This window comes from Babylonia areolata, chromosome 18 (genome assembly GCF_041734735.1).
Source record: "Babylonia areolata isolate BAREFJ2019XMU chromosome 18, ASM4173473v1, whole genome shotgun sequence".
Classification (NCBI taxonomy): Eukaryota; Metazoa; Mollusca; class Gastropoda; order Neogastropoda; family Buccinidae; genus Babylonia; species Babylonia areolata.
Genome location: NC_134893.1, coordinates 5,337,290 through 5,353,216, shown reverse-complemented (window position 1 = coordinate 5,353,216; position 15,927 = coordinate 5,337,290). Strand labels below are relative to the sequence as shown.

Genomic DNA, 15,927 nt, shown 5'->3' with positions numbered 1-15,927 from the left:
GTGAGAATCAAGCGACGAGAACTATCCAACAAAACCACACGTCTGTCCTTTCACCCTGGAAGGTATAACTCCAATTACTGTGAAACACGTCGAAAAAACTACTCCGAAATCACACAGTTTGGGAATGGAACTCGGCATGACAGTACACGCATGCACATAAAAACATCGCAAGCCGTGGCACACCTCGCCATGGGCTGATATGCAAATGAACGCGCACGGATACCAGTGACTCATTGGTGAACAATAGACGCGTCACGCTGTCGTCGCAGGCGGGACGAAAAGAGTGCCATGTTTCGTTGACGATGCTAAAATACGACAGCAAAACTTTTCAGATTTATACATCTGGGTACTTAAGTGTGCCAAATGCACATGTTATGCAGGTTTTGAATTGCTTCATTACGTTTGCGTTTTGATGTAGTAAATATCAACAACAGAGAGTGACGTCTTACCTGTACGGTAGCGTAAACACACCTGAGATACAATGGGCGGTCTGCCGCGGGCGACATCGAATAGCTCAGTTTGATCAAAATGAAGACTACACCGCGCTTATCTTGCTTGGTCGGCCTCCTGACGTGTTTACCTTGCGGTTTTAGGGTTGACTGTACCCAAACTGCGCGTGCTTGACGCGTGTAGAAAAGGCACATGCACTTAGCCCTATGCCCAGGCACCTCCTCCTCCCACCCCCTCCCCCGCTCCCCAAATACACATAAATACACACGCACAAACGCGTGTTCGGTCAGATGCACGCGCACACACGCTCGAACACGAACCCACGTATATACCGACTCCCCCCCCCCCCCAACCCTACCGCACCCCCCTCCCACCGTCACCCCGCCCACACACACTCACACGTAGACAGACGCACTGCCGACCACACACGCAAACGTAAACACACACACACACACACACACACACACAGAGAGAGAGAGAGAGAGAGAGAGAGAGAGAGAGAGAGAGAGAGAGAGAATAAAAACAAATAACTTAGAAAACACACACACACACACACACACACACACATACTCTCTCTCTCTCTCTCTCTCTCTCTCTCTCTCTCTCTCTCTCTCTCTCTCTCTCTCTCACACACACACACACACATAAACACGCACACACACACATGCAGAGTAGGAAACAACACATGCAAACAGATGATTTGGAAAACAACAACAACAACAAAACAGAGAGAGGGGGAGAGACAGACAGACAGAGAGAAACAGAGAGAGAGAGAGACAGAGACACAAACAGACAGACAGACAGAGAGAGGGGAGGTGGGTGGGGGGGCGGGGGGTGTAAAACAAAAGCAAATGGTCAATACAGCAGAATCACGGGGAACAATCCAGAGAAAAATACTTCACATGTTTCTCCATTATCGAAAACATGGGCAACAGATCTTTTTCCACAGTATTATAAATACTGTACAATAAAGATATGATGCTTGAGGATAGGAAAGAGAAGGGAGTGTGCGAAGGGAGGGACGTAGGGGTGGGGGTGGGGCATAAGGGGGCAGGAGGGAGGTGACTGGGCTCCGTCTGAACAACAGACAGTTGTGCTCAGGGGATAAAGACTTAATTGAGGCTCAATCGACAATCGCTTTACGTGGCATGGCAAGCCGCTACCTGCTGATCTGAACATGCCAACAATGACAGCTGGGTCGAAACAGAACAGTGACAAGCGTTGTATGTGTGTGTGTGTGTGTGTGGAGAGGGGGGGGGGGGGGGGGGGGGGGGGGGGGGGGGGGGAGGGGGGAGGTGTGTGTGAAAAGTTTGACTTTTAGCTTGGTTCCCACACACTCCTCACGGTTTTCTTGAGATGATAGGTAACGCGTAAATATGCTGGCTTGCCAACAGACAGACGGACAGGCAGATATAATCATTGGTAAACGTGCAGGCCTGCATCCAGAAAAGTGTGCGCGGAAGCGTGCGTCTGTATAATCTCCATCGTGTGTCGAGCATCTTGAACTTTGTTAATGCTGACGTTCCCCACTGATGATGTGATAAGAGTTAAAGAATAATCATTAAGCTTCAAACCTGACATTTGACTGGATCTGATTCATATGTATCATACAGTGTAACAAACCTGCAAACCGGACATCTTATAGCCTATATGCATATAACTAACATGGAGTTTTTGTGTGTGTGTTTTGTGTGGGGCCTCCAACCTCTTCTTTTTTTCCCCACGTATTTCTTTTCTTCTTTTTTTGTCCCTTTTTCTCCCCCTTTTTTCTTCTCTTCTTCCTTTTTTTTTGTGGCATCCATCCTCCGAGATTAGTTAAGGTGTGTGTGTGTGTGGTGTGTGTGTGTGTGTGTGTGTGTGTGCGTGCGAAGGTGGCGCATGAAAGGTAAATATGAAACTGTGCTTGGAGAAAAGGAAAGATGTAGGAACAATCCATGGAGTTAGCAGTACGCATCATCGTCATCGGCATTTCGTTCCACTACTATCGTCATAGTCATCAAAAATGCTGACGCAGAATCTGTCAAACCAATTGCAAATGCCGATAAAGTTGGAGAATGGAACGGTAGTAACTCAGTCCCTCATTCACAACAAAAGAAAGCGAAGGATTAACAAATCAGACAAACGAATAAAGGAAACAAATTCACGGAGAAACCGGGTTTTTTTTCTGTGCCGAGCCCCTCTTTACCTGTGTGCAGCCTATCGGATAACATCAGTGTTGCATGCTGCATGGCGTGAAGGAGTCGTATGGTTGTGTGCCTACCTGTGTGCACACACTATCGGATAGCATGCTGCATAGCGTAAAGGAGTCGTATGGTTGTGTGCCTACCTGTGTGCACACACTATCGGATAACATCAGTGTTGCATGCTGCATGGCGTGAAGGAGTCGTATGGTTGTGTGCCTACCTGTGTGCACACACTATCGGATAGCACTAGTGTTGCATGCTGCATAGCGTGAAGGAGTCGTATGGTTGTGTGCCAACCTGTGTGAGCCACATGACGAGCGTGTCTGCCATCAATCGAGCAAACCAAACAAATCGTTCATGACATTCCACTCATTCCAGCGTGCATATGACTTGCCAACAGCAAAGAAACAATCACTCACCATATTTGCCAACCATATATTGTACATGCAGGAGAACATTAGCCATGTGTTGACACAGGGACAGGCCTATCCCCTGTCCCGGCATTGAGTGAAATGCGAGAGAAGCGAGAACGTGTGTGTGTGTGTGTGTGTGCGTGTGTGTGTGTTTTGTTGTGACGACAAAACAACTGGGTGTGTCAAAATACCAGACACGAGCGTGGTAAGTCAACTTATGAAAGTTGGCAAAGGCTGTCTACATGCATACGCACACAGGCACGCGCGCGTACACACACAGGCACACACACACACACACACAGACACACACACACACACACACACACAGACAGACAGACACACACACACACACACACAGAGGCACACACACACACAGAGGCACACACACACACGCACACACGCGCGCGCGCGCGCGCGCACACACACACACACACACACACACACACACACACGACTATGTTTGTACGGCTTATGTCCCTTAATAATCATCTGCGTGTGTCTCAGTGTCGCTTTGTTCACTCTGTGTGCGAGAGCGTGCCTTTCTATTTACGCGCGCGCGCGCGTGTGTGTGTGAGAGAGAGAGGACAGACACAGACAGACATCGACAGACAGAGAGGGATCTTCACAGGCAAATAGATGGAAGGGTAGAAAGACAGCGGAAAAAAACATACAGAGAATTATTCGATGACCAATTTTCTGACAGACTCTGCATTTTATTTGATATCTGATCAGCTCTGTGTCAACCGCTCCATTAGATTGTTTTAAGAAAATAAGTAAATAGATGTATATATATATAAGATTATATATAGTTCACAGACGCGCACGCGCGCACACACACAACCCAGTTCCTTCTCCCACCCACCCACCCACCCCCCATACCCGGCCCCTCACACACCATCCCCAATCACACCTTCGGTCGCACCAATGACGCTATTCTATCGTGTTTTTTGTTGTTGTTGTTTTTTCTTCTTCTTTTTTTTATGCGCCCACTCACTATCCCCTCTTTCATTTTCTATGCAACGATACAAAAAAAGAAAAAAAAAAGAAAAAAAGAAAAAAAGAAAAAAAAAGATAGAAGCGTAGCGGTATACCATTATATGTCTTCAACTTGTCCCTACCCCCAAAAAAATGGAGCAACGTACCTGTTCGTGTTTTATCGAGCCGGACCAACCAGTTTTAAATAGCTTGCTTGTTTGATTTAACGACTGGGTTCGTAACCTCTACCCTCCCCCCTCCCCCCTCGCCCACCCCCCACCCCCCACGTCCCCCACGTCCCCCTCGCCTCCCCCCCGATGACTCACTCTTCGATTTTTACTCTTCTTTTTTTCTTTCTTCTTTTCTCTTATCTTTTCAGCACAAAGTGAGCGTGAAGACCAAAACACATTACCTGTATAACTCTTTCCACCTGACCTTTTTCTTTCCATCCTTTCAGTGCAAAGCTACCGTGAAGACGTAAACACGTTATAATATATATATATATATATATATATATATATATATATATATATATATATATATATATATATATATATATATATATAGATGATTGGTTCCAGGTGGCTGAGGTCCATACAGAGGGAATATTAGATCGCTTTGGCTGAACTTCTCTGACAGTTCCATAATTTGTTTTATATAAAAGGACGCGCACTCATGCACTAATGTATATTAGAATCGCTCCCGCGCATAATCAGTGACAGATTCTGAAAAGTTGTGGTGAGAGTCACCTATACTATGTCACTGTTTGCTGCAAAAAAAAAAAAAAAAAAAAGTTTATCACCCTATTCCACATTTACCAGGTAAAGTGGACACACACACGCACACACACACACACACACACACACACACACACACACACACACACACACACACACATGTACACACATGCAGAGAGACAGAGAGAGACTCACAGAGAGAGAGAGAGAGAGAGAGAGAGAGAGAGAGAGAGAGAGAAGGTGCGATGAGATTCCACACGAAGCAAAACCTATGCGCATAATTTATTAGTATCAGCCCAGAATGTGATGTTTCTTGATTTGAACAGTTCTGAAATACACAGGATCGATTCCTGTTTTTCCATACATCATAGAAGTCACAATGCTTCTGTTGAACCCCAAAACAATGCTGTTGTGTTTTTTTTTTTGTTTTTTTTTAACTCAGCTGAACAAACAACAACAACATAATTATGAACATTATCATACTCCCAAACTTCACAACCGCACAACAAAACGGGTATCACAGTACAGGGTGATAAAGATCTATACAATCACCAAGAGACAAATTCTCAGTGTCTCTATCCAAGCCAGTTGCAACAGTGAAAACGTACGTTTCAGTTTTGATTCAGTGAATCCTTTGACACATATCTGCACCAGAACACATCTACAAGCAAGACAACATGCTTACTATGGATCAGTATACGTCTTTACATAGAGGGGCGTATTTACACAAAGCTTTGACCCTAACTCTGTCAGTCTCTGTATGCGTTAGTGTACGATAGTTGTGTCCTCACCAAAGTTTATTCTTGTCATCTCGGTCGCTACTTTCTTTCTTTTTTTTATTTTTCCTTTTTTTTATATTATAATTATTATTTATTCATTTATGTACGCTTATAGTTGACTTCATCAAGTTTTTGCGCCTTATACATATTATTAGTAGTGGTAGTAGGTTTTTTTTTTTTTTTTATATGTATTTATCTATTATTTATTCACCCTTTTTTTTCTTTTTCTTTCTTTTTTTTTTCTCAAGGCCATTTATCTATTATTTATTCACCCTTTTTTTTTCTTTCTTTTTTTTCTCAAGGCCTGACTAAGCGCGTTGGGTTACGCTGCTGCTCAGGCATCTGCTTGGCAGATGTGGTGTAGCGTATATGGATTTGTCCGAACGCAGTGACGCCTCCTTGAGCTACTGAAACTGAAACTGAAACTCTTTTTCTTTCACCACCCTTTCCCTCTTATCTTTTCTAACCATTTCTAACGCACCTATCTCAGTCTTTCTCTTTTCATCCACAACGTTTTGCTCGGTCAGTTTCTCTTCATACAAGTATCTCGACTGAACCAACCGAACGATTGTACAGTGTGAGAAAAACTCCTTCAAAGGCACAGCAATTCGATCCTTTGTGGCAACATTGGGTCCTTCAGTTCACTTCAGTTTAGTTTAGTTCAGGAAAAAAAAAAAAAAAGTACTTCAACCCCGTCTCCTTCCCCCCAACCCCCCCTCCCTATCACTTCAACAGAAGGGGGACAGGGAAGATGTGTGTGTGTGTGTGTGTGTGTGTGTGTGTGTGTAGAGGGGTGGGGGTGGGGGTGGGGTGAAAGGAATGGAGGGGGCGGGGGGGGGGGGGGGTGGGGGGGGGGGCATGGAGGGGGGAAGGGTGTTAAATACCAAACGGAACTCCCTCCATCCAGAGGTGTTTGTCCCGCGGTGAACTCTCAAAGTACAAGCTCATCGAAAAGAGAAATCCTCTACATCAGTGGCTCAGTCCTATTCAGCTCCGTGGGGAAAAAAACTGGCTGGAAGAAAGAGAGGGGAGGAGCAGAGGAGGAGGGCACGTGGGAAGGAGGGAGCGGTAAAAAAAAAAAAAGAAGAAGAAAAAAAAAAGAAAAAAAAAAAAGGAGAGTCGAACTTGCAGCGGAGGGTGGGGTTGAGGGGTGGAGGACAGGGTACGCGTGTGGAGGGGGGGGGGGAGGAGGGGGACGGGAGAGGGGGAGGAGACGGTGGAGTTGGCTATTCAGCAACTGGTGTGGAACGAGAGAAAGCAGGCTTTCCGTGGGCAGGCAGTGGCACGGAAAGCGATCACAAGACCCTTCCCCTCCCCGCACCCTCCTCTCACACACACCTACCCCCCCCCCTCCCCCCTTACGCCCGTCTCTTTACCACCGACCCGTTACTTGCACGAGGACCTGTGAGAGCAGGATTAAAGGAGTTAATACCTCCTGACACCGCTAGGTGGAGCTGCAAGTGTCGGATCGGGAGTGGGTGAGAAGGGGTGAAGTGGTGAGGGGAGGGAGGAGGGTATGAGGGAGAGAGGATGCAGGAGGATTAGGATTGGGAGGATCGCAGAGCAGTCCAGACCTGTTCCTGCATGCAACAAAAGATTCCAGCATAATTTTAGGCGACACACGTTCAGGGGCCCTTATAAGTGGTGGTACTGAGTAATGTGTGACAGAAAGGTAAGGGAAATTCATTGCACACCCTCACATCCCTACCCGCCCCCCAAACCACTCCCCTGCTCCTCTTCCTCCTCCTTATTCATCTCTTCCCCTTTCACCCCCCCCCCCCCCCCCCCCCACCCCCCCCCCCCCCCCCCCACCGCCCCGCCACCCCACCAGTTTCGTGGGAACAATCTGTGGGTCGAATAGAAAAGAAGAAAAGCGGATCCCAATTAGATGTTAAATGAAGTCATCCCCATACGTGGTGGTGGCCTGGCCGTTCTCCCCATACACCCTGTTCAGTTCAAGTCTATCTGCTGACTGAAGAAGACTCAGTGGGGCTGTGGAAAGACTAGTGAATGCAGAGTCCCACAGGTTTGATGATCGTGGTAATCAGTACGGTCCCACAGACTGCATATAATGGGGGTTTGTGGGTTCGTGAATTAGTTCACCATCTTTCCAGTACACTGGACAAACATTACTAATTTATTTTGATTGCTTTCCAACATATCTTCCCAAGTTCTTCTTCATTCATGGAATGTGTGACTCCCATGTTTACTCGCACACACAGTGAGCCTTTATTTTGTATTTGTATTTCTTTTCATCACAACCGATTTCTCTGTGTGAAATTCGGGCTTCTCCCCCCAGGGAGAGCGCGTCGCTACACAACAGCACCACCCATTTTTTTGGATTTTTTTTTCCCTGCGTGCAGTTTTATTTGTTTTTCCTATCGAAGCGGATTTTTCTACAAAATTTTACCAGGAACAACCCTTTCGTTGCCGTGGGTTCTTTTACGTGTGCTAAGTGCATGCTGTACACGGGACCTCGCTTTTTCGTCTCATCCGAATGACTAGCGTCCAGACCACCACTCAAGGTCTAGTAGCGGGGGAGAAAATATCGACGGCTGAGCCGTGATTCGAACCAGCGCGCTCGGATTCTCTCGCTTCCTAGGCGGACGCGTTACCTCCAGACCATCACTCTACTTTTCGTGTATACTGTTTTTTATCCCGCCATTTAGCCGCAGCCAAATCCCTTTTTTTCTTTCTTTCTTGCTGTTGTTGTTGTTTTAATTGGGGGGTGATCAATAGATTTAATGAAGGAATGTGGAAAAAACTTATCGGGAGAAATACTGAAATAAACAAAGAAATAGATATAATGGTAACAATGACGACAACTGACAGTTGGTAATGGAGAAACATACATGTAGTCCCTAAACAATGTAGTGCAACCGAAAAGACATTTTTGGTCAAATTATCTACTGTTGTACTGACAGAAAAAAGAAGAAAAAAAAAAAAAAGAAGAAGAAGAAGAAGAAGAAATTTTATTGTGAAAAAAGGAAGAAAAAACAACAACCAACTGAAATGACATGTTTTGACGGACAAAATAGACATGACAGTTACTACGCTGACTAACTCAAAGGAAATATACGCAGATGATTTTTACATGAAATGTATTATCATCATTAATTCGTTGACTCATAAGTAGGAACGATATATATACAAACAATTGCTACGTACACCAATTATTTAACAGGTGAGACAAATGGACAATATGATTAATAAAGATCGACATCAGTCAAAATGATGTTGTGCCTTAATATAGTAGACACGACGGAGCATTTAACAATACACATCGATATGTCAAACTTCGTCTCAAGAAACTTGAAAAAAAAGAAAAAGAAAAAGAAAAAAAAAGAAAGACGTTCCAAAATTTCAAGTGTATTTCTGTTTCAATTACAAGAAGACTCGGACATCAGCAATGATAAAAACGAAAGATTTCATCGGGGCTGAATCAACTTGATCAATCAATCAGTCAAACAAAAGACTCTGTCTGATTTAAGGAGTAAAAAAAAAAGAAAAGAAAAAAAAGATGATAATAAACTTCAGTTACTGGTGCTCATTCAAATGCTCGAGATGAGTAAATGAAAAAAAAAAAAAAAAAAAAAAAAAAAATAATAAAAAAAAAAAATAAAAAAGGAGGGGGCAGGACGGTCGGGTGAGGAGGAGGGGGTGGGGGGTGTAACCCGAACACCCTTACTTGAAATGGCCTCGTTGTAATGTGCATCACTATCCGAGACTTGTAAAAGGAAAACATCAGGTTTGCACGACCTTCACAGCTTCAGTCTCTCTCCGTGACACTAACCTACAGTTGTTTGCTCAGTAAACTCATCGAGTTAGTTCGAGGTAGAAAAGGGCAAAGGGGAAGCGGGAGTAAACACTTCAGCAGAAAGACTGAATTGCGGCACTCACACCATCTTTCCATATTGACTATTGTGTATTTTGAGCTGTTTCTCTCACGGTTGTACGTTGTCAGAGCAATGAAGGCTGAGAAACCATACAGCAGATTTAAACGTGAGCCTTGAAGTTTTAAACGGGCTTGTAAGGGGTGTCGGTGATTTGTCCAGAGTAAAGTGTAGTCGGTTATATATATATATATATATATTTAGAAGAAGATAAGAATATAATGATGATAATCATCATCATGATAAAGTTATGATGAATCAGTAATGACGATGATGATGATATTAATGATAACAGTAATGGTAATAATGACGATGATTATAATGATTATGGTGCTTTGCAGAGTACGTGGGTATCCACCAAAACAGGAGAGAACGGCAGCGCTGACGGACTTGCATGCACAAGGCAGTGGGGAGGAATTTCTACAGGGGAGTGAACCAGGGAGGAGTGCAACGTGGAAGGTCTATGGGAAGTAACTCAAATACATTTTCATTAGTATTTTGATGTTAAAGATATTTGTTATTTGTAATCATATCCATAATTTTAAAAGACATTATCAAAACTTAATCAACTTATTAGATTTTATGCAAATATTAAACAAAACTTTAAAATACTTAAACATATTATATTTTTGTTAACAAAAGCTACATACAGCGTAGAATATTTACTGAGTGTATACTTTTATATTTTCTCACGGCAGACTATTTGCACAGACACGCCGTGTTCGATCTGAATCATGTGTGTTGTCAAGCCATATTAACATTCTCCTTTTTCTATAAGGTTATATTTGAAAGCTCCGGACTTCACTGGAGCCGTAATAAAATCACTTATATAAATAAGTGATGTTTATCTGTGTGTGGTGTTGGTGTTTTAACAATATCGTCGGTCATTTACTTTGATAACAAGCAATCCAATGTAATACGAATTCAGTTCAGTTACCGAAGGAGGGTTCACTGCGTTCGGAAAATATTCATATATGCACACACGGTTAATATGACGTTGAATAATTGTAAAAGAGACTGGTCTATGAGTATTTGAATGAAAGTGTGGGTAAATTTTCGCCCACGAGGGACATCAAAGGTTAATGCAATCCATATACATCTACACATGCAAAAGCCTACACCATATCGTTATTACTTAGAATGACCAAACACTGTCTTATAGTTTTTAATGACTGTCAGTGAGTGTTATTCGGTTTCAAGTTAACACCGACACCTCTCACAGGTGACGATAACATGATAACCACGAAGACTCGAATGCGAGCTAGTTGTTAGTCAGGTGACGACTTGAATTAGCCAGAACGGTTGGATTGAAAAATAAATAAATAAAATAAAATAAAACAAAAATAAGAATAAAGCATAAAAAAAATATGCACCGAGAAAGAATGTGTGTTATGAGCTGGTAAGACTGGAACAAAAAGTAAAGTGGTTGTGTACGGACACTTCAGACCGGCTGAGAAGAAAGCCGTTGTCCAGTTGTCTAAATCTGTGTATTCAACTTGTCCAATTCTTTAGTAATGTTGTGTGTGTGTGTGTGTGTGTGTGTGTGTGTGTGTGTTCCATCTGTACCGTTCACTGTTACGTAGTCAACAATAAACACACACACACACACACACACACACAAAGAGAGAGAGAGAGAGAGAGAGAGAGAGAGAGAGAGAGAGTGCTTTGTTTCAGGATCAACGCCTGCTGAGACCACCGGTTTATTTTATCAATTCTTGAATTTCTTTCTTTACATGTATTTACCGCCATCTATCTTATTTCCTTTGGAACTGCTGTTTTTTTGCGTTCCCATTACTGTAGGTGTGCTTTGGTGTGTGGCCCCAGCAAGCCCTTCACCGGCAATATTGAGAGGGTTGCCACTTGAGACTGAGGGAACGGTGGCCTGGGAACAGAGAGAGAGAGAGAGAGAGAGAGAGAGAGACAGAGACAGAGACAGAGACAGAGAGACAGAGACAGAGAGAATAAGCCTTTCTTCGTTCATGTGTCCGTGTGACTGGAACAGCTTCTGACTTCTGTGCTGTGGATATATACATGTGTGTGTGTGTGTGTGTGTGTGTGTGTGTGTGTGTGTGTGTGTGTGTGTGTGTGCGTGTGTGTGTGTCAGTGTGTGTGCAGCATATATATATATATATATATATATATATACATACATATATACATATATATATATATATATATATATATATATGTATGTGTGTGTGTGTGTGTGTGTGTGTGTGTGTGTGTGTGTGTGATAAGAATGACCGTGTAATGATGTCAATTTCGCATACAGTTTAGATGTGCCGGTCATATGGCTTCATTACGTCTCGTGGTAACTACAGACAGCAGGCCGCTACAGATATGGCCGCATGACGTTGCGTGCTACTGGGCCGGCCGCCCGGTGATTCGGGGTCCTCTTCTGGGAATCCGGCAGGGTCTCTTTGCTGTCTGGGTCTACCAGACCGCTTTACTGATTACGTGTTATTTGCAGTGTGTGTGTGTGTGTGTGTGTGTGTGTGTGTGTGTGTGTGTGTGTGTGTGTGTGTGTGTGTGTGTGTGTGTGTGTGTGTGTGTGTGTGTGTGTGTGTGTGTGTGGGCGCGCGCGCGCGTGCCGGCAGTATATGTGAGCGCGCGCACGCGTGCCAGTATGTGTGTGTGTGTCCCAATTTCAGTTTCTCAAAGAGGCGTTCGGACAAATCCATATACGCTACACCACAGTCTGCTAAGCAGATGTCTGACAGCAGCATTACTCAACATGCTTGTCAGGCCTTGAGTGCATGCATTATGTATTTCGGAACCTGAGTGGATTTTTTTTCTTCAGAATTTTGCAGAGGTCAACACTGACCTTTGTTGCCATGGTTTCTTTTTCAATGCGCAAAGTGTGTGCTGGACACGGGACCTCGCCTTATCGTCTCAAGCGGATGATTAGATGCTCAGTTTGATTTTCCGGCCAGTCAAACCGGCTTGAGAGAAAGGGTGCTGTAGAGCGGAATTCGAACCCACACCCTCACAGACACTGTATTGACAGATAAGCGTCTTAACCACTCTGCCACCTCTCTCTCTCTCTCTCTCTCTCTGTGTGTGTGTGTGTGTGTGTGTGTGCAAACATATCAACTCACCAGCTCAGTGAAAGCAAGGAGTGAACATGAAAACTGGTGTCAGTGAACTGTGACACTGACTTGCTTGTGAAAAATGAATAGTGGCACTGATCCAGTGATGTGATTTTTCCAGCGATGCTGGTAGGAGTGACACAATTTTGTTCACTGACAAAGACAATGGCCTTTCCCTGAATTTATCGACATCACATTTTCTCTCTCTCTCTCTCTCTCTCACACACACACACACACAAACACGTTCGTAATCTCCATATATATATATATATATATATATATATATATGCCTCTGTGTGTGTGTGTGTGTGTAAGAGAGAGAGAGAGAGAGAGAGAGAGAGAGAGAGAGAGAGAGAGAGAGAGAGAAGAGATATCAACCCACCCCCTTTCTCTCAACTTCATAATTGTCTGCACTTATTGTGTTTATTTGTGTATTGCAATCCCCTCAATGAAGGGCAATAGCCGTCACACCAACAAAACTATCCGTATCAGAATCCATCTCTCGCTCTCTCGTCCGTACCTCTTGTGAAGTCATTATCATCATTGCCATCATTAGTATGCATAACGAGTGGTCATTTCGTCCCCGTGACGTCAATTACGTGATGACGTCATTTTCGCGTACCTTTTAGACCTGGCCGTTCGTACCGTGTCATTACTTGTGGGGTTTTTAACTATAATTATACGGCATGTGCGCACATGGCCTTATTTATTCGCGTGTAATCGGGCAGCGTGGCAACGGTTATTTGGGTTTCCTACCTCTGTTGGGAATCACAGTCTTTACGTTTCTGGGACTATCAGTCTGCTTAACTGAATTACGTGCTATTACAGTGTGTGTGTGTTTGGTGGATTGGGCTGAGGACGGGGGTGTGTGTGGGTGTGTGTGAGGGGAATGAGTGGAGAGGGGAGATTTGTGTATTGTCTGGTGTGGTGAGGGGTGTGTCAGTGTTGTGTGTGTGTGCGCGTGTGTGTGCGTCTGTATGTGTGTGTGTGTATGTGTGCGTGCGTGCGTGCAGTGCGTGCGGGTGTGTATGTCATGATGCCTTTTGGCGGAATAGCATCACAGTCATGACGGTATTCTCTCTGTCTGTCTGTCCGTCTGTCTGTCTGTCTATCTGTCTGTATGTATGTCTCTCTCTCTCTCTCTCTCTCTCTCTCTCTCAGATTAATCAGAAATAATACACACAGATACAAACTGTGTGGTCAGATAGCTTTGATAGTTTCTTCTGTTGCTACCATTTTTCTTCGAAGTAAGAGCTTTGTTTTGTTTTAATATTTGCTTTCACCGTTTTGATTCGTTTTTTTTCTTTTGTTGTTGTGTCATGTCAAGTCAAGATTTTATTTCATGATGGTAAATTGAATAAGCGACAATTGCTTTTTATTTTCTTTTATTATTTTTTTTTACATCAAGCCATGAATGAAAAAAACAACAACCAATAAATAAAAAATATAAATAAATAAATAAAATAAAAAAGGGAAAAAAAGAAAAAAATTAGGGGAGAGAGAGAGAGAGAGAGAGAGAGAGAGAGAGAGAGAGAGAGAGAGAGAGAGAGAGAGACAAGCAGATGAAGAGCAACAATATCAACAATATGCAGTGTGTGTGTGTGTGTGTGTGTGTGTGTGTGTGTGTGTGTGTGTGTGTGTGTGTGTGTGTGTGTGTGTGTGTGTGTTTCATAATGTTTTGTTTTGCAATGAAAGTATGTTGACGCATTCACCCATGTCATAAGGACCTCATGGCCAATGAATGTCAAAGCGTCAAAGCGCCAAGCGTCTCTCTCTCAGTCTCTCTCTCTCTCTCTCTGTGTCTCTCTCTGTCTAGTGATATGTTATTTTCAAACGAGAAGACGTAGATTATTGTGGAAGGTATGAGCCATATCCGGTCTTACCTGTCATTAGCACGGTTTGTACAGTGACTTCAGAACTAATCGGGTTTGAAGGAGTTCGCGTTTTTCTATTTCGTTTATTTTCTTTCTTTCTTTCTTCCTTTTATTTAGCTTTCAAAGTCTGTCTGTAGAGGGGCAGGGAAGGAGCGAGAGGGACAATCAATTCGTTGCGTTTCACTGACGGCTTATTCAGTTGATGCAAGCATACACACACACACACACACACACACACACAGAGTCGCACACACACTTACACGCACACACAGATCCCCCTCCCACTTTATCCCCCCCCTCATCGTACACACACACATACACTCACACACAGTCGCACACACACTTACACGTACGCACACACAGATCCCCCTCCCACCTTATCCCCCCCTCTGACACACACACACACACACACACATTCACACACAGTCGCACACACACTTACACACACGCGGCACACTGACACACACACACACACAACACACACATGTATCAGGACCTAGCGCTGGGACAGCCAGCCAGTCAACCAATGACTGTGCCCCCCCTCCCTTCCCGCCCACGCCCTCCTTATACCCCGCCACCCCCTCTCTCCCCCCCCCACCCCCCGACCTCCCACAACTGATCTGTTGTTGACACGTGGTCAATATCAATGAGTACCCCGGCCGGGGCCAAGCGGCGTCAGTCATACAGACAAACAGACAGTACCGACTGACAGACTCACTGACAGACAGGTTTACGGACAGACAGAGATCCCAATCTTTGACACCCTACTTTACTACACCTGTTCCGTGACAGGAGAGGTGAGAACGGGTGCCAGCACCCCCCTCGTTTACATTACCTGTGGTCAGGTGTCAGACACGGGGACGCCCAGTATTTTCCCTGAAGCTGGAGAGTTCCTGCTGTGAGTTCTGTCCCTTTCTTATCGCCCATCGCTGTTTGTGGCTTTGTGTTGTGTTTTGTTTTGTGTTGTTTTGTTTTGTTTTCTTTGGCTGTATTTTTCTCGGGGGAAAAAAAAAGTGTGTGTGTGTGTGTGTGTGTGTGTTCTTCACCTACTTTTGAATGGGTTTTTGTTTGTTCATTTGTTGTTTGTTGTTGTTGTTAATTTCTTATATATCGAAGTGTGCAGCCGGCTATTTAGTTGTTGTCTTTGAAAGGACTTTTTTTTGTCTGGGTTTTGTTGTTGTTGTTGTTGTTGTTGTTTGTCTTCTTATATCGAAGTGTAAAGCTAGTTGTTATCTTTGAAATGAGTTTGTTTTTGTTTTGGTTTGGGTTTTGTTGTTGTTGTTGTTGTTGTTATTTTGTTCTACATCTTTGCTCTTATCCTTTATGTTGTGGTGTTGTGTTGGTTCTGTTTGTCAGTACTGTCACACATTGTTGTTGTTGTTGTTGTTGTTGTTGTTGTATATTCAGTTTTTGTCCATCAAAATCACTGCATCTTTACACATCTCCGTTGAATGGGAAGACAATCTTTTTTTTTCATTGTGCTTGCCGCAAATGAGCGATCTGATCGGGAAGCAGTATGTGATAGTGTGTGTGT

General features: G+C 43.9%; 1 protein-coding gene across 4 annotated transcripts in view; it reads right to left on the bottom strand.

The window, feature by feature from the left end:
- The window catches only part of LOC143292383 (uncharacterized), a 59,299-nt gene extending 59,102 nt beyond the window's left edge, over positions 1–197 (bottom strand). For all 4 annotated transcript variants that reach the window (XM_076602600.1, XM_076602601.1, XM_076602602.1 and 1 more), the window contains exon 1: positions 1–197. This exon is cut by the window's left edge and continues 57 nt beyond it. The gene's annotated coding sequence lies outside the window, so the exon portion shown is untranslated.
- Between the last annotated feature and the right edge of the window lie 15,730 nt (positions 198–15,927).